General features: G+C 41.1%; 1 protein-coding gene across 1 annotated transcript in view; it reads right to left on the bottom strand.

The window, feature by feature from the left end:
• The window catches only part of LOC124155154 (nucleolysin TIAR-like), a 458,155-nt gene that overhangs the window by 130,162 nt on the left and 308,882 nt on the right, over positions 1–19,111 (bottom strand). The window lies entirely within an intron of this gene.

Consider the following 19,111-nt stretch of genomic DNA (forward strand, 5'->3'; position numbering starts at 1 on the left):
CTCCCCGCCGGGCCGGGCGGCGGCGGCGGAGGTCCGGCGCCACCGCCCTTCCGCACGGATGACTGGCCAGTTGGCCTTTCCAGTCGGCCGGAGGAAGGGCGAGACTACCGCACACACACTTATAAACGAGTGTTTCCGGAAAAGGCATTGCGGGGATTCTGGTGCTACACGATGCGATGCACAGCGCGAGAGAGAGAGATACTAATCCCACCTCTTCCGAATCCACCGCACTAAAATCGATTGGCCCAGGGCGGAGGGCAAAAACTAATTGCCCATCCTCGCCCAAGAACGTCCGAAGAAGTACGCGACTGCAAGTTTGGCTTTCTTTGGCAAGACGCCGGATCCTGGAATTTGATTGCACACTCGCATCCGTGGAGAGAATTCCAATAGGAGGAGGGGAGGTGGAGCGGCGGCCTTACGACGACAGGGGAAGAAAAGTATTGCCACATTTAAGTTGTTTGCCAGTAGGCGTATCCTTCATTGCGATTTTTATCAGCTTTTTATAAGCCGCGGCTGAAAAATTAACTCCTCGCTCAGAGAATACGGCGACGACTAATGTTTGTGGAAAAGCAAATAATGTAAGGGCCGTGGTAATTGGTATCGTAAGGCTGTAAAGGGAGAGGAGGCAATTTAGGATGAGTATGAACACCAAAAAATGTAGTTACGATCTTTTAAGCCATGAAATTGATTGATAAAACTTCCAAGTGGTCGCCCCTATTGAATTGAGATAAATTAGCAAAAAAATAAAATGCGAGACCAAGGAGTATACTAAGGTTTTCAAACATTTCTGACCTTGGTGCTAAAAGAAATAGATAATTCGTAAGCACATCTCGTCGGACAAACTTTTGTCAATAATATTATTTCAATATAACAAACATAAGGGTGATAGATGACATGCAAGTTATCTTAAGTAAAGGGAATTAATTCTTAGGGTAATTGTGCGAAAAATCCACAGAGAAAAAATCCCGGGTGCGGGTGCCTCCCGTAAAAGTTATCACCGTGGCTAGTCCCGGTATACTTAAATTCGTCTTAGGGTAATATTTTACTCTATTTAGTTGACTGTACAACTTTTCATGCCTTCGTTACTTGCGGAGATCCCATAGTTGGTTCCACCCTACAATGTACACTTATTTCAATTAAAAACCGTTAATAAATTTAAGCTATCAAAATGGATTCATTTTGTATTTTAGACTAGTGGTGCATCATCGATGTTAACTTTCAACACCTTCAAATATGTGCACGTTCATTAACATCATTAACATCATTCCATTTATAACCATTATGCGTCGATGAGGCGTTCGCAGGGGATGCTACATGTTGGTGATTGGTAATCCCATCCCAAAATCCTAGATTTGGCTCGCAGCTTACATACGATCATAACAATAAAGTTTGATTACATTCGGTACATGACTTGTAAAATTTAAATTTAATTCATTAGCCAACGTGAAAACTAAGTTCCAAAAAGTAAATTCGCGAAATATTGAATCTATGGATGATCATAACTTATCCTTCCCAAATGGGACTAAAATAATATTTCTGATATGAAAGGCACAAGCTTGCTGGAGTATTTACCAAAACTTCACTGTACAACAATTTATGAAAATTCACTCATTGGCTCACGGTCATCACTGGGGTAAACTTGTGCACTCAAATATTTCACGGTTGACAATTAAGTACAAGAGAAGGAAGAATTCGGAGTGATTGATTCGCTCGAATAGACAAAGCCGAGAAAACAACCAAAGTTGTTTCTTAAAACTTGCAGAAAAAGTTACCGGCACCCTTTTTTCGCTCAATTTTAGTATTAAGCATTCATCTCCCGATATTCCACGGGAAACAATTTCGTAATTCAACATAGACGCTAGTCACGTGAGAGGAAACCGTTAATCACCTCCACTGCGGTATTTCATTTGTATGAGCCACCGCTTCTAGGTCACGATCGAATGAAAACAGCAACGACATAACGAGGGGATAAGATCAGCGCCTGCGGTGAGGCAATAGGTGCGTGATGCCAATGTATAGACGGAGCACCACACGCCGCCGAAAGGAAGGATAAATTATACCACGGAGGTGCGGTAATTTTCGAGCGTGTTCCAACTCCAAAAAGAGTGATGCCTAACGTTACAAAAAGATCACAACCTGAAAAGTCAAAGTAACAACTCACATAATTTTAGGCCACAAAATTTAGACCATTTAATAAGCTTAAGCGTGGAAAAGAAGTTGGCCATTTAGTTTGTAGCGTGTAGACATTACATAAGTTCATAAGGAAATCAATGGATCAATTCATAGCAGATAAAGCTTAAATAGGCTATGATAACTTACAATTTTGCTATCACGATCACTGTGTGTTAAGACAAACAAGTATTTCAAGGCATAGAAACCATTGATGAGATATAACCTACATGAATTTAAAGTTTGCAGCGATACTCCGAATTGTATACGTTTAACTGAACGGCGCACAGTGGGCGGAAATCGGAAAAAGCCGGACAAAATTACAAAATGGCTTTTTTTGAGTTATAAGCTTGAAACTTCGCAGGTATACTCAAAAATGATTGAAATTTATGGATATGTACTTCATTTGACATAGATCCCACCCGTTACTGAGATACAGAGGCTCAAACGTGAACAAATTTCCATAAAAACGCCCGTCTTCAATTTTCTCTGAAAATCTTTCAAAGTAAGTGGATGGTGAAGTTATGGGTGGATTCTTGCCGAATAAAAAACCACGTAATCTGTTGGCATGGTGTTTTTTCTTTATTTTTCCGTAATCTTAAAGAATACAGTCCATAAATTCTTACCGTGCAGTAACAAAATGGCGGATACTGTTTTTCGACGAAGTTTTACATTTAGGTAGAGTTTCAAATAGGATTTCGGCAAGGTCGCGCAGAGTAACTTATATGAGAGCATTCTTTGAAGATTTATTGAGGTCTTTATGCAGTTTTCTTTGAAATAAGTTTGCGTCGCCGGAAATCACATTGATTTTTCGATCGCGCGGCCGGGTTCGTCTCCGCGCGTCGGGAGTTGGATTAGCCGCGACGCGGTAAGGTTATTGAAGCTGTATGGGTTTTAACGCTCAGCATTCACCGTTTTTATGTTTTGCTTCAAGACACCGATTCTCAAATGGTCTATGGTGAAGACAGTGGAGGTTTTTCATGCGATGTAATTGCACATTTCATCGAAGTTAATTTCGTTTTCTTTGGTTACGATCGAAGACCATACTTCTATTTCCACGGGAAGATCTAGCTACCCTCAGTTCTACTTTGATTTACAGATTACCATGTCTTTACACGTTTACCATACGTTCCTCCCCGTGTACGCATAACGTGGATAACCATAGGTTCTACAAATTTATTATTTCTAAATTTTACATAGGCTCCATCCGCCATTCCATATAAAATGCCACCTCACATTATTACATGACTTGATATCTACAAAATAACATTGGAATTGGTAAAAAAATCATTCACTCGGTAAAAAATATTTGCTCCATTATTTATCGCGGAGGCTGAATTTAAGACAAGGCCCTGATGCTCTGAAATTTCTCAATGACTTCCTGACAAAACGCATCCTATGGCCATACCTTAAGATATGGGTAGAGAGTTCTCGAAATAATGAATGATTTTTGTGTCGATACAAAGGTTGGCTCGCTGACTCTATAACATTTCCAGAATTTGCTATGCATCACTTTCCCGATACTTCAACGACAGCCGGTTGAGTATTGTATTTTTGTAAAAATCTATTCCTCTCAAATTGATTGACTCAATAAAATTCCCCCTGTAGCTTCATGCTACAAAATTCATATTATATTTGCCAGGCATTCCAGGGCGGCCAAAAAAATGTCGCACCTAATGTGTTAGATCACGCAGAAGAAAATTCAAACTTTAAAAACTACTTCTACTACTGCTGAGCTTGCTCTCGCGGCATCTGTGAGTTTGAGAGAGAGGGGAGACACTGCAGCAGCTCACCTAATTGCAGAAATAACAACTACGACCCCTACTCGGGCTAAGAGAGTTCTTTCAAAGTGGAGGACGAGTGAAAAGGTCCACCCTGAGATGACAGTGGAAGAGGTACTGTCATTGATGATTGCCTCTGATTTGACCAAGCGTCAACATCGGTCTTTTCGTAGGACAGCTCTGAGCCATGGACACGAATTGTATCCCAGTTATGATAGAATAGCGATAGCAAAAAAAGACAGCTTATAACGAAGGAATTAAAATAACTGAGACCATGTGCGAAGTAAACCTTCAAGCACCACTGAACCACACCATATTGGGAACAATAGCCTGCTTAGCCACCACTTCCACCTCTCAAGAATTAAAATGTATGGTGAACTACAGATTAATCTCTAAGTACGGTTTTGATGGAAGTTCGGGCCACTCTCAATATAAGCAAATGTGGCAACAAGTGGATGCTTCAGATAAATTCCTAGGCATGAGTTCCCTTGTATCTCTTAGTTTGATTAAAAAGCAGCAGGTAACAAAGGCGCTACAGGTAACGACTGAAGTTTCCACTTTCTCTTGGTTAATTACATTTATCTCTAAACTTTTGATAAAGAATATAAATTGCATCGGAGGCACTTCTCACATATAGGCTTTAAAATTTTAGATGACACTATCTGGGAAAATCCACTGCCGACGTCGACACGATTTTGTCATCCCATCCGCTTTAGGTGAAAAAAAGAGACAAAAGAAGTTACAAAATCAGAAAGACATTAAGTACCTATATCGAAAGGCAGGTGGATGGCCTTAATGATTTCAACTCTGGATTTTACACGATCAAGTTCTGTTTACTACTGACCATGATCAACGGAAAAGTAATGCTTACATTGCTTACCTTATTTTCCAAATAATTCTTAATCTTAAAACCCATATAATTTATTATCCTACAGGGAAGTATAGTCATTTCGAAATTAAGAAAAACGATAGTTTTTAGTTTGCAACACACTGAAGGACAGCTGAATCATGGGGTTCTAAATCTGCGGTGCAATAGCGTCGGGTATGAATAACTTAGGAGATGTAAAATATCGTTCACCTGATATCGATAAATATTCTGTTGGTTTGTGTATGCTGCACTGCCACATATGATTTTCTGAATGCATATTGGATATGTCGTATCGATTGGAATTTAAACAGTGGTATTTGATAATTTCAATTTTAATTTATTTTAGTTAGGAAAGGCATGCTAAGAACATTTTCAGCTAAAATTGATAACATAAATTAGAATAACTATTTTGAAAAAGATGTTCGGGGATTTATTCAAAAACGTACTTACAGGCAAGTGGAAGTTTGAAATTTCTACGCTCCACAAGCAAATTAAAATCACTTTCAGAAATTCTGCGCACTTAAGAGATCTTAACTTTCCTTCACCACAGTCAAAGTAGAACTGAGGGTATGATACACGTTTTAAAAAATCTAGAAGTTCCCGTGGAATTGTCTACCTAAACTACCCTGTCTTCATCGTATCTGCTTCAACAACTTTCTAGTGCTTACTGTAGGTGCAGAACATGAGATTGTCACGCGATCCATAATTTTCGTCCATAAAATTTTGATTATTTAGTTTCCATCAGTAATCTATGTTCATGATTAGTAATGTTAAGTCACTGAACACTGCATTATTAGCCATCTTCTTGAACATTATTCTCTTCATCTCAAGCGTAAAACATTAGATTTAATGACGCTTTTTGCAGTTCGTTATTTGTTCAATTTTCCGACTTGGGTGGCGGCGGGGTAAAATGCTCGCCTGTCAAAGAAGTGTCGGGTTCGAGTCCCACATGGGTAAGTTTCCTTTATCAAGCGTAACGTTGTCGCAGAATAATTTATTCACGCCATTTATGTCAATATTGATCCGTCGGTACGCATGAATAAAGTATGAATTTTGTAACGTAAAGCTAAATGTGGAATAGTATTTATTCAATAAATTTGAAAGAAATAGATTTTTACAAAAATACCAACTCCCGTAGAAGTATTGGGAAAGTAATGCAAAGCATATTCCGAAAATGATTCAGCAAGCCAATTTTTGAAGCGACACAAAAATCGTTCATTTTTTCGTTCCCATGGAAATACCTCCGTTAAGACGGCCAAGGGCTCCGCTCCAGGGTGTCATAAAACGACCGTTTTCGAAATTAGAATCCTGAGGGTCAGGGATCGGAGATTGAAGAAGGTATAAGGGTCTCAGCTGGTATCTTTGTGGTAGGTCTTTTTGTATGAGTCCCAGGAAAACAAGCCACTTTGTCGAGGTTTGAACGCTTTTAATAGAAGCATGGTCTTCGATCGTAACCAAAGAAAACGAAATTAACTTCGATGAAATGTGCAATTACATCGCATGAAAAACCTCCACTGTCTTCACCATAGACCATTTGAGAATCGGTGTCTTGAAGCAAAACATAAAAACGGTGAATGCTGAGCGTTAAAACCCATACAGCTTCAATAACCTTACCGCGTCGCGGCTAATCCAACTCCCGACGCGCGGAGACGAACCCGGCCGCGCGATCGAAAAATCAATGTGATTTCCGGCGACGCAAACTTATTTCAAAGAAAACTGCATAAAGACCTCAATAAATCTTCAAAGAATGCTCTCATATAAGTTACTCTGCGCGACCTTGCCGAAAACCTATTTGAAACTCTACCTAAATGTAAAACTTCGTCGAAAAACAGTATCCGCCATTTTGTTACTGCACGGTAAGAATTTATGGACTGTATTCTTTAAGATTACGGAAAAATAAAGAAAAAACACCATGCCAACAGATTACGTGGTTTTTTATTCGGCAAGAATCCACCCATAACTTCACCATCCACTTACTTTGGAAGATTTTCAGAGAAAATTGAAGACGGGCGTTTTTATGGAAATTTGCTCACGTTTGAGCCTCTGTATCTCAGTAACAGGTAGGATCTATGTCAAATGAAGTACATATTAATAAATTTCAATCATTTTTGAGTATACCTGCGAAGTTTCAAGTTTATAACTCAAAAAAAGCCATTTTGTAATTTCGTCCGGCTTTTTCCGATTTCCGCCCACTGTGCGGCGGTACATTGCAGGGCGGGAAAGAAAGACAACTACGCAATAAAAATTATTATTCTTCCCCATTTCCATCATTGTATCCTATCAGCAACAAAATATCTCGAAGTACCCCAGTTCTGAACCATATTCATACTAATGCGGAGAAATGAGATACTCTCTCACGACATGCCCATTCTTTAAGATACAGGCAGACGGAGGACGACCAAATTAGATTTCGTTCAGGCGGAAAATTTACCTCTTTTCCAGATATGAATTTTACATTAAATCCTGTCCCCAAACTTCCTCCGAAACGCTCTCACCAACCTTATCAAACTACCATTTCCATGTTATTATGACCATTAAAAGAAAATAACGTCTGATAAAAATTAAAACGATTATAATCAATATGCTTTCAAAGTCGTGCGATTGGAAATCAAATTCCCATTTACAAAACACCGTAATGGAAATTCACCACCATAATAATAATAATGATGATGATGATATGAATCTTTGGAGTATATCCATGACTCCTATCATTGATGACGCCAGATTGCGAAATGATTTTATGACCAGCCCAATTCTGAGATAAGAGGATCACGACTCCTTGAGAGTTTATCGATGTAAATATACATTAAAGTAAAACCTGCGCGTCGTTCTTAAGGACGAGAAAAGTCAAAACAAATCGGTGCGGTGATCCCTACAACACTTCGAATCTGCCAGAAAACTGGCCACTCACCACCCCGCCTCCTCAGCACTGACAAAGCACGAATGCTTCCACTTCCATCACTAGATCGCGCGCGCGGTCGCACTCAAGTGAAACTTGGGGATCACCGCGTACGAAACGAAGAGAGAACGACCAGCGAGCGGGCTAGCAGGCAGCGAGCTATCTAAGCCACCATCGAGCTAGGCAAATTGAACGGTCAAAGGCATTTTAAAAATTTAAAAGAAAACTTCATAAACACGTAACGCCTAAAACAACGAACGATATTGGTAAAAAGGGACAAGGTAAATGAAGAGATATCTACCATTCAAGACTATATTTCAAGGAGCAATTCCATTATACATACAGGTCTACCTCCCTAAGCCCATTCAGCCTCACAGTGTAAATCCATACGCGATGCATTCCTTATATGAATCGCTAACAGCAGAAAGACATCACGTCCTCGTTGGACGATTTTTCTTTCAAATGTTTCCGGGTGTAAAAACTACTAAAAGGAAACATGTCAAGCTAATAATAGAGAGCTGACATGTTTCCTTTTAGTAGGAAACGTTGAGTCGCACCTAGCAACAACTTAAAGAAAAAAAGAAAAATCGTTGTCCCTGTAACCCTGGTCTCTAAATGAAACAATATAATATTTCTTCACATAGACGAACAAAGTACCTCAACCTGAAGCCAGGGTAATGCTAGTCACAGACCAAATTACGGGCGTATTATTCAGGGTAGTTGTGGTATTTATCTTTCTTTGGGCCACCATGCAACGGGACGATTTATAGCTTAAAATGTTCCTATTCACTCTAATGATGTTATATATAACTAAAATTTATTATACAGCATGGTACTTATGAGATTCTTGGAGCCAAGATTTACCAGTACTCGCGTATGCTGATACAGACTTAGGAAGGATAAGAGCCGAAACATTCACTGGACATTACATTTCTATGGTGTAAACACTTTCCTAGTTCTTGCAAAGGCCTCCTCGGTAAAATGGTAATGCGACTATTTTTTAGGGCGTTCATGCTTTACATTTTAATGAAAACTCAATCCGCACCACATATCACTTCTGTCCTGAAGATGTTCGATACGGGATTGCCGGTGATACTGTCGTCTTTCGGCATTAAACCACGCAACGAAAGCCCAGAAAACATGATCCTACCACTTCCCCTGCCTACAGAGAAAGACGGATGGTCTCCAAGTCGTAAGCACGCGGTCACTCGGACGCTCTATCATTACGGTCGATACACACTAGAGAAAACATTTTTGCTTTTTCATATTTCTGCAAGCGCAAAAGGGAGTGAGGAAGAAATGAATCCGCCGCCCTTATCGCAAAATAGGGGTGGGTGATAATCGGTGCGAGGGAGTAGGAGGGGGGGACGGGGGAACACATTGCGGTGTGCACTTCATACGCGGCGCAATTACAAGTGCATCGTCGTCATAATGTGCACGTCCACACGCGACGCCCGATTCGTCCGACTCCCCAGCACACGGCCCGAGCACAACCTCCTCCCCCAACCCTCAACCGCCCGCCCCAAAACCACCCCCGCATTTAACTTTCCATTTACGTCTCCACATGCCCAACCTAGTGCGGTAAATTAATGACGGGTTTTCGGAGAGGGGGAGGCGGTGGTGGTGGTGGTGGTGTAAGGGATGAAAACTCATTTATCCGCATGGGGAGTTTCAAAAGGTATGAGAGGCGGCGGTTCATTGGCTCGGCGCGCGTTGTAGTGAAGCGGTTAAAGACGTGATAGTGGGCGGATTATAGGGTGTAGGAGCTGGTAAAGGGGTGATTGAGTAAATTGGGAGGGAGGGATCAGTGATGGACTTAGAATTTTGGAGGAGGGAGTGAGGAGATGGGGATGGAATAAGGCGATGATAGCACAAAAGGGGGGAAAATTGGAAGGGTTATATGATAAAGGAGGGTTCTCGGGCTGCTGTACTTTGTAAGAAGACGAACCGTTTGGTGTCGGATTCCGATGGTCAGCTTGAGAGACGGCACTTACCTGCAAAAAGAAAGAAAAGTAAGTTAAAAATGCAATACTATGCCGATAAAATGCAAATTTATGATTAAAGTGAATGTATAAGTAGGTATTTCAATGCCCAAATCATTCAAAAATAAATATAAATGAATAATTAGATCTTTTTTTTTTTAATCTTCTCTCAGCATGCCTCCTCCACTGAAAGACTTTTTGGGTTTGACTTTCCATTTTGCAAAGAAAGCTTTTCCTTCGATCGTACTGCTTATTGTAACGACTTAATTTCGGAAGAGCCAAATTAATTCAAAGTAAACTGTACTCCCTTTTCTTCCAATCCAATCCTAAGTAAAAATAACGATTTGACTTTTAATTTAGCAGATTAAAAAAAGGAAAACTATTGATGACAATGAATTCAAATTAATAAATCACGATAATTAACTTTGAATTGAATAAAATTCGAATTAAAACCATCACCAAATGCACCTTATTATTAGCTCCACAACCTGTACTACGCTTTTTAAAAATTAAAACATGCATAGCATTAAATTTGAAGGTGAAAGAAGGATAACTACCTAAACTACCGCTTTCATGTATAATAGAGAGATAGGTGTATCCACTCATTATCTTTTCGTCCAAATTTGAAAATTAGTTTGACGCTGCAGTCCAATCAGCTAAAATGTTCACACTTGGGTAATCTATCTGTTTTGCATCATTCATCACTAGTCCTTTGTTTGCGGTCCTTCGACTTTATTCCCGTCCAAAAGTCCTCCGACGATTGATTATGCTAACTCGCCGTTTCCGCTAGCGTTCAAGAACATAATGCGAGAAAAATAAATAACACGGACGACACATTGAAACAAAAACACGATCGACCACGCAGTTTACTCTGCCGCAGCTCAACCAACAGAGAGAGAGAGAGAGGAGTAATGTCGGAGTCCGCTCCTCAATTGGTTGCGGCTCAGAGCTATGGTCTCGTTTCATTTCGGCGTCGACGCGGTGAGCCTGTGTGCTCCGACAACAAACAGAACAGATGCACGCCCTTGCAGCGATCCGCGGGACTCTGAGGGCGGGCGATGCAGTCACGTCGCGTCGTCGAGCGTCGGCCGGAAAGGGAACTCCTCACGCGCGCATGAGGGGAGACGAGGGTGGAAGGCGTCACTTCGCACCGCCAGGGACGGGAAAAGCATTCGTGCCTCATCCTACTCACGCAGGGAAGCAAACGAACTTAAGCGCACGCAGAACTCGGTTCGGGAATAAAAGGAGAACAACGGGGCGGAGTAGATTAAGGAGATAAAGAACAAAAGGGGATGATACCAGAAGGGAGGTAGATGACTCCGAATTACGAAAAATAAAGCTTCATTTTCCTCTCCCTGTCTCCCTGTTTCTGTCAGTCCCGCGAATGAGCGTGGATACAAAAACGCCACAACATACCACAGAGAGGGAGGGAGGGGGGGAGGAAAAAAAACTGAAATGAGAACAGAGAGACATCTTCCGGGACGCCGAAAGAGCACACAAATAATAACAAAACACCCTTTCCTCTGGCAGCCGCCAGTTCGCCATCAACCACTCCCCACCCACTCGCGCCACCGATACGAACAGAAGGAAGGGTGAGAGACAGAGAGAGAGCGTGTGCATAACCAAACTAATTCTCGGAGCAAAAAACCATTACTCCTCTTCTTTTTTTCAACGTAAAATATTCATGACATCATCTCTGTTTCTCTCTGGAGGGAGAAATTTGAGAGGGCTTGTTGGGAGGACGTAATGGGCGGTGGGCATACGTTTCGCGAGAAGAGAAAAATGTCCGTGTTTTGTTTTTGGGAGGAGAGGGAAGGCGTTGCAGCGCGGACTCGCGCGTGCGTTGAGTCCACGCACACGTCTCCCACGGCATGCAACGCGATGGGAAAAAAAGAAGCGTCTGGCGGAGGTTAGAAAAAAACGGCGACCGCAAAGTATGCTCCTTTTTTCGTCGAGAGAGCGAAAAAATACACTTTATGGACGCACCTTCACACACTGGACACTTCTTTGATCATATCGTGAGCGGAAAAATGTTCAACATGACGAAAAAATTATGGAGACAAATGTTGATAATTATTATGGAAAAATTCTCCATCACTATGTGACTGTGCATTCTACCCTCCATTAGCCTCCTTTACGTGAACATATACTGCTAAATACTACATTGATAAGACGCGATTACTCTCCTTTCTAAACCTACATAGACCTGCCAGATAATGAGCCAATATTTTTATCTAAGGTCAATAATTTAAAAATGAATACAATAATAATTCAATATTTTAGAGTTGTTGGGAATAACCGGAACTTGCTGCACCTTAGTTAAGGGCTAGGACTATTTTATAAATAATAATGTCAAGTTTCCACGCATTGAAATAATTTCATGAAACTGAAAGGTTATGCGCTTTTATCGATCCTTAATCGTTCAGCTTATGATTCATTCTTCACCTTCTCAGATAAACGCAACACTGGTATCGATGGAGAAAAGAAATCATTGGGATCACTCCAGAGATCAACTAAGTATCACCACCACTCAGCTGCTCGGAATGCATGAACGGAGTTTGGGGCTGAGAAATATGACATAAATGAGAAAAAAACTCCTTTTCATGAGTTCTGCGACTGCGGGAAAAAGGCAATACGTAATTATATGATAAGACACCGCCGAAAAATTAAGGTAATTAGAGTTAAACATTAGCTAAATGGGTACGAGGAGAATATCTCATCGGGCGCAGATACTTCAGTAGGAGGTAAAAATAAATATTGGTGTAAATTTGGGGGGGGGGAAATATTAGTACGGAAGATGCAAATTGAATGGGTCTTATCTATTTAACAGTGGAGATTTTCGCAAAGGAAGCCGCACGAATGAATTCAAATCTACACTCTGGAAATGCAACCGTCCTCCTTTGTATGAACTCTCTTCTGTTTTGGAGACAGTGAAATTAGGAGGAAAAGAATGAACTTGGGACAATGAGACTGGCACGAAAGAAGCGTTTCCAGCATTGCACACGGGATAAGAGAGATTGTTCTCCAGGAGAGATAGGGATAGGGAGGTGGGTGCCGCGGGCGAGAAGAGTCGCAGAGGAAGGAGAGATAGAGGAGGGAAGGGAGAAGGAAAAGGTACAGATATACACTTACGGAAGGGGAGAATCCAGAACGGGCGTTGCGGAAAAAAGAGACGATCGATAACCCTTGGCTGCGGACATAAAAATTTTAATCCAGAGAGAGAGAGAGAGAGAGAGAGAAGTGTTAAAAGAAAAAGGTGGAAAGTGAGGAGGGAGGCAGAGGGTCGCTCCTTGGCCCTCGATGGGAGGGGTTGCCTTGCTCTTGTCGCTGTTTTTGTTATTGCAGTGGGGAGGCGTGGAGGCATGCGGTCGGCCGATGAGTGTCCAGCCACGCCCCCTCCCCCAACCCGCGTCTTGGACACGCGAGCGAGCGATTCACGAAAGACAAGCACGAGGCTATGGACTACAACCACACTCTCAGTTGGGAGGGGACACACTCGGATTTTGAATGAGTGAGAAAGGAAAGGGAGAATTATCATTTTACGCACTGCGAGTCGTTCGGCAGAAGATCCATCCGATCGGAGACGTAGAGAGTAACGGTGAAAGCAAACGGGAGGAGTCACGGGGGCCATGGCACCCAACCATGAAACAGCATCAAAAGAATTGAGTTCAAAAAGAATCGAACTCTAGGTGGTCAACACACAGCGAGCATGATGTATGAGTCAGATATCCAGAGTTAATGATAGAGCTGTCCGTCTCAAGTCTCGTTTCTATTTAAATTGAAAAAACTGATGGTTAAGATAGCTGACACTTGATTAAAGATCTCTCCTCTGCTTTTGTAAACGAAATACTGACGGCGACGTTCAGAGGTTGATCTTCAGTACGATAACGAAGAAGTATGTAAATTCACATGTAAATAGAAGAATGATTTTGGAATGATTGCTTGCGTTGTACCATATTGAAATGTGATATATAGAACATTAAGACTAAATTGAGAGTACAACTTAAAGGACGAGGACATAAAAGTCAACATGCACGTTTTTCGTTTTCGAAAGGGTTAGCCATAAAAAAATTAAAATTTATTCCTCGCAGATTTTTCAACAGTTATGTTGTTAACATCACGGCTGGGAATTCATTCAAGAAAATGAATAAATATAAAATATAAAAACAAACGCACACCAATTGGTGATCAAGAGACACATTCATTGAGTAAAGGTTATTATTAGCCAATCTGCTCCTTTGTAAGCCCGACAAGAAAGGTGTTCTCCAAAAGGTATTAACACCACACATCAATTTGCTGCTGAAATTTTGGAAACCAATACGATAAGCTCTCCTAATACTGAAGCCCACCTAAAACACTGAATTCAACTCTACGTCAATTAATACAAATAAAACATTTATTCATTTTTTTGTCGAAAATATTGTATTGTTTTTTTTCATGCACTAGGCGCTATGCACTGTTCACATTTGACTGTATATGCATATATATTTATTTACTTTTTTCTTTTATTTATCTATCTCAATGTGAAATGTAGAAAGCTGTACTTATATTTTCTGATGGGCCCCAGTGCCTACGAAAATAAACGATATTATTATTATTATTATTATTATTATTATAACTACACGTCCCAACGCAGAAAAGAGAATTTATCGTCTCCTGTAATAAATCGGGACTCCCAAAATAATAAAAAAATGAACTTCAATGGACGCATAACTTTCTTCCTCTGCAGAAATGGGTCACACTGAATTGCTAATTACAAACCAGCCTCCTTGGGAGAGAGAAGAACTTTGGAAGCCTTGAACAAACGCCGTGTAGTAAACAAAATGATGGCTCCGCGGAATGGATAGTTACTATTCCATTATCTAGCCATGATAATCAGCTATTTGTTCCTAGGACACCCGGAAACTCAGCTACAACGCTAACTGGCCAGAAGGCTGCCGCGCCGGCTAATGCAGGCGTAATGAAGCTTTAAATGGTATAGCGCATTGCAAATCATTAATAGAATTTATCTCCGGGTAGTATAGCGTAACCGAAACGAGTCACTAAATGGAAAGTAATTCCCATCGCCGGAATTATGAATTCTATCTGTCCAATGAGAACATTTCGCCGTATATCAGGATTACGTAATACTGGCAAAAAGATTTCATAGGCAATCACAATTTAACGACCTTTTCAAGAAGCATGCATTCCTAAGAGACCTAGCTTCAAATATAAAGCTTGCATTGACTAAAGGAGGCAAGCCGTGATTCAAACCACCCAACATACGAAGTCAGAGATTTGAGGCCGGAGTGGAAGATTAAAATCGTGCAATTAATATTCCATATATTCCCAACTTTATAACAACTGATGCGAACACTAAAGGCGAACATCTTTTACGCACCCAATAAAAGTAGGCGGTAAGTTTCGCGTTTTATTTATACCTACAAGAAAAATGGGATGAAAAGGGAAATGGGAAAGATTTTGTTTTCAAATAGTTTTTCTTTTTTCTTTCCATCGGCCTTATTCTTGCAAAGTACTACAATTTCGGAACTAAGTGAACGATTAAAATTTACTGGAAACCAAAAGCTACTCTTTACTCTTCAAAAAAAAAACCTTAATTACACGACTGCCTTCAATACATTTCGTGTTTCTTCAGGTATCATTCAGACTTGAAGATTATACAAAATACACTGTAACCGGTTGTGCAATTTTCGAACTAATGGAAAACTGTCAGTAAATTTTAATTTTATAATGAAAGAATTCCACCAGATATAACCAAAAACAACTCCAAAGGTGTACAAATCTATCGAAACCCTGAAGTAGAATGGAATTGACAATGGGCGCTTCGGAATCTGCATCAGCGAGACCGGTTCGCCAAATAGGTCTCTCAATGCAGCCTCCTCAACACAGCCACCAACTGACAACACTTCGAGGAACCTCCTCCTTCCAGTGGTGGACCTCCCCCGCCACCCACTGCTATCAATTATTCACCACCTTATACCCTTTTAACGGCCCCGGAAACATCAAAAGGATAGAGACCGAGGCATCGGAAGGAGGGGGGAGGCAACACCGCTGTAAAACGGAGAATAGTTGGACTGGGGAGCGGATGTGTGAGCGGGAGAGAGGAGAAGGTGCGGGAGAGAGGAGAAGGTGCGGTAGAGGGAGAATGGCAGGGGGTGCCAGTGCGGTCTCGTGAGCACTGAAAGGAAGTAAGCAGGGTGTGGGGAGGGAAGGGTGCAGAGTATTATTCTCTCGTCGTCAAGGGATAGGGAGTGGGGGAGGATCGGCGTAATAAGGGTCTCGCCTCCAAAGGAGACTCCATATCCCTAAACACGACGCTGAAAGTGGGCTAAACTTCTCCGAGAAGGGGGACATTTTGGATGCGGGACGCAGTGGGGGGCGTTAGAAACAACAGCTAATGGTGTTCGTTAGACACAGTTCGCTGCTTTGCTCCTCAAGGCCGCAACGTAGTTGAAAAGTTTAAACGAGCAATCCGAATGTGCATTAAACGCACTCACGAAAGAACAGGACTATTGGGAAAGTTTCCACTTTTAAGCGTGCAAAAATTTAAAACGAATTAAACTATTTTAAAACTCAAGGCACGTACATTCTCCCATGCACTCAGAGCATAAACTTAGCCCTAGCACCATACTAAACAGTCGAAATTGGCCAAGAAGAAACTTCGACACAAATTAAGATTGCCATCTTCGACTTAATTAGGGATTTTAATGGCCCGAGGTGGTGCTCTAGAAAGCCAAACTTCCATCGTAATTCGAGGATTCCGGGTATACCAAAGACAGCGAAATATTGAAGTGACACTTTTCAAGCTTGAAAGAATACGTATGCAACTACCGGTGACTACGTCAAGACTAATAGCAAGAATACGTCTAGATTGGGCTTAAAGTTTGTAACGAGATGCCTTTAACAATGTAAAGAGGAAACTTATCCCATGAAATGGTGGATATTTGACGTGTGCAAGTCAAGAAGAGATCATTTATATTACTCTAGTTGTCTATAGAATTTGAAGACATAAATACATTACAGTTCAACGTAAACGATCCCTTCAGTTCCTATTAGTATCTGCCTTTCCTAATGCATCTCCTACCTCACCTTATACGTCCTTCAGCCGAGCCGCCTTACCTGTCCTGATCCCGTCCAAAAAACTCAGTCAGTGAAAAACAAAATCTTGAACGACTCAATATTTTCTTTCCATCCGAATCAGTAACGAGGTCATAAGTAAATCACTGGAAAAAACACAGTCGTCTATATATTTATATATATTTCTAGCTCATTTAGATGAAAGCGCAGCCGAAAGGGTTCTGGCAAACCTCATGCAATCCCTCTTCCCCAACTTCTTTCATTCTTCCAACGATCTTGAGACGCTAATTGGATGCCTTAATATTTGTGAGATAGAACAACGGCTCATGGAATAAATATAACACATGATGTGATCGACAAAAGCAAATGCTTTCTTGCTCGATTGCACACCGACTTTTTGAGGATACAAGCAATCTAAAAATATAAATGATTAAGATCCTCTAGCCTCAATGAGTAACCATGATACTCTACCATAGCAAAATTCAATAAGAGCCAGAAGATTTCAGGTGGTGGATATCATACCAAAAGGCCAGACCTCAAGATAAGCTTGATTTTAACGGAGATCAAACAAGCTTGATTGACAATGCCTGAAGACTAATTCAAATTTTCGATTTAACGAAGTACAACTTTATTTCTTTTATCCTTTTCGCCATCTTAGAGAGATGTTTCCCCAGAGATGTCGTCGCTACAGATGAGTCCTTTGTGCTCCAGAATCACGTCTGAATAGATATCTCTCTGTTCCATCGCTTTCCCCATTTCTTTGATTGGCGAAATCAACCCGTTACGGTCAATGTAAATCCCACCTCCACCACCCGATGACCCCGTTATGACCCCGTACGCTACGTCCACATTCTTCCGACCATAACTCGCTCTCGCTATGCAGTCGCTTAAAATTTGGACCGGGCATTTCGGCGTTTCCGAGCGCCGTATTTCAATTATTTTTGTTCCCGCACAATTGAATCTTGCCGAAGGTTATCAAACCAGAAACATCCGCCCGTACCTAAACGATATCCTTTCCAATTCCGTGCCCCCCTACCCTGTCCCACAACGCTGTTTTATTTCCCACGGACGAACGCGTTTTTTTACCTTTCCAAAGAGAGAAGATAGCTTTTTCCCCGAACGTCCGCAATGCCCGGCTATCACTCCCATCTTTAATTAATTTATCGCTCTCCGCAAGGGATCCCATCTCTTTTGCATACGCGCAGGGGAAAAAATTCCCTTCAAAGATTGATGTTGTTCATAATTTTCCATTTACAAAATTGTCTGTCTCGTTGTATGTACCGGTGCTCGTGGCAAACTCAATGCACCAAATCAAATCGATTACATGAAAAACACATCTTTCGACGGCAACGCCAAATGACATCAGATTAAAAATAAACGGAAATACAATTATAAAAACGACGCTTAAGTTAAAATCTAGATTAAGTTGTAACTTCATGCCTGCCAAGGGAATAAACCACATTACGTCCTCAAACATAAACAATATGAAAATGGTGCGCGCCTTCTAAATCTCGTACACCTATCCTATTAAGCGGATGAAATGTTTACGATGGACTATGCATTTTTTCAATATCCGATGCTTTCGAAATTTGGATGTACAGGTATTCGCTATTCGCCAGTATTCGCTATCGAGTCGTACGGCTCCACTATCGGCAGAAAATCTATTTTATGCAGTAATAAAATTACCATACACTCCGAAAATAGTGACTCTGGTACATTCTGGATACAATAAGCAACATTATTTTCCAAAGAAAAGGTTATTGGCTTTTCTCAGGGAAAGAAGCTACACTGCATTATAAGTTCTCTTGCTTACCGCAACGGAAGGCAACGGGAAAGAAGATTAGACGGAAAACGTCTATGGAAAAAGGGATGCTGGATTGTATTCACTATTCTATTCTAATAAACAATTCTTTGTAGCACCCCCCGACCTGAAACTAAACTGTGATTTCGAATATAGGATATTTCTCGAGAATTCAAGTATTTATTCAACCAAATCTCATTTCTGGTAAAAGGTGTTTCTGAGAAGGGACCCTGTACCCAAGAAATATAACATGGGAAATTAAAACCTTTAAAATCTATTTAGAAATTTTATTTATCACGGAATCTCTTTTATTTTAGGCCACAAGGAGATGACTAGCTACCCAGAAAGAAACACTCTACAAATTAAGTACTAAAGGTAATAGCGATTGCCCGACTTCGGATGATGACAAACTGAGACGGCTTGGTAAGTATAAGAGGCAAGAAAACCGAAGGCGAAGAAAACTCCACTTGCATGTCGGCACATCTAAAGAACGCCGCGTCACTCGCGACGCTGCACAGAAATATCGGCGCGAAG

The sequence above is a fragment of the Ischnura elegans genome, chromosome 3 (assembly GCF_921293095.1).
Source record: "Ischnura elegans chromosome 3, ioIscEleg1.1, whole genome shotgun sequence".
Lineage (NCBI taxonomy): Eukaryota > Metazoa > Arthropoda > Insecta > Odonata > Coenagrionidae > Ischnura > Ischnura elegans.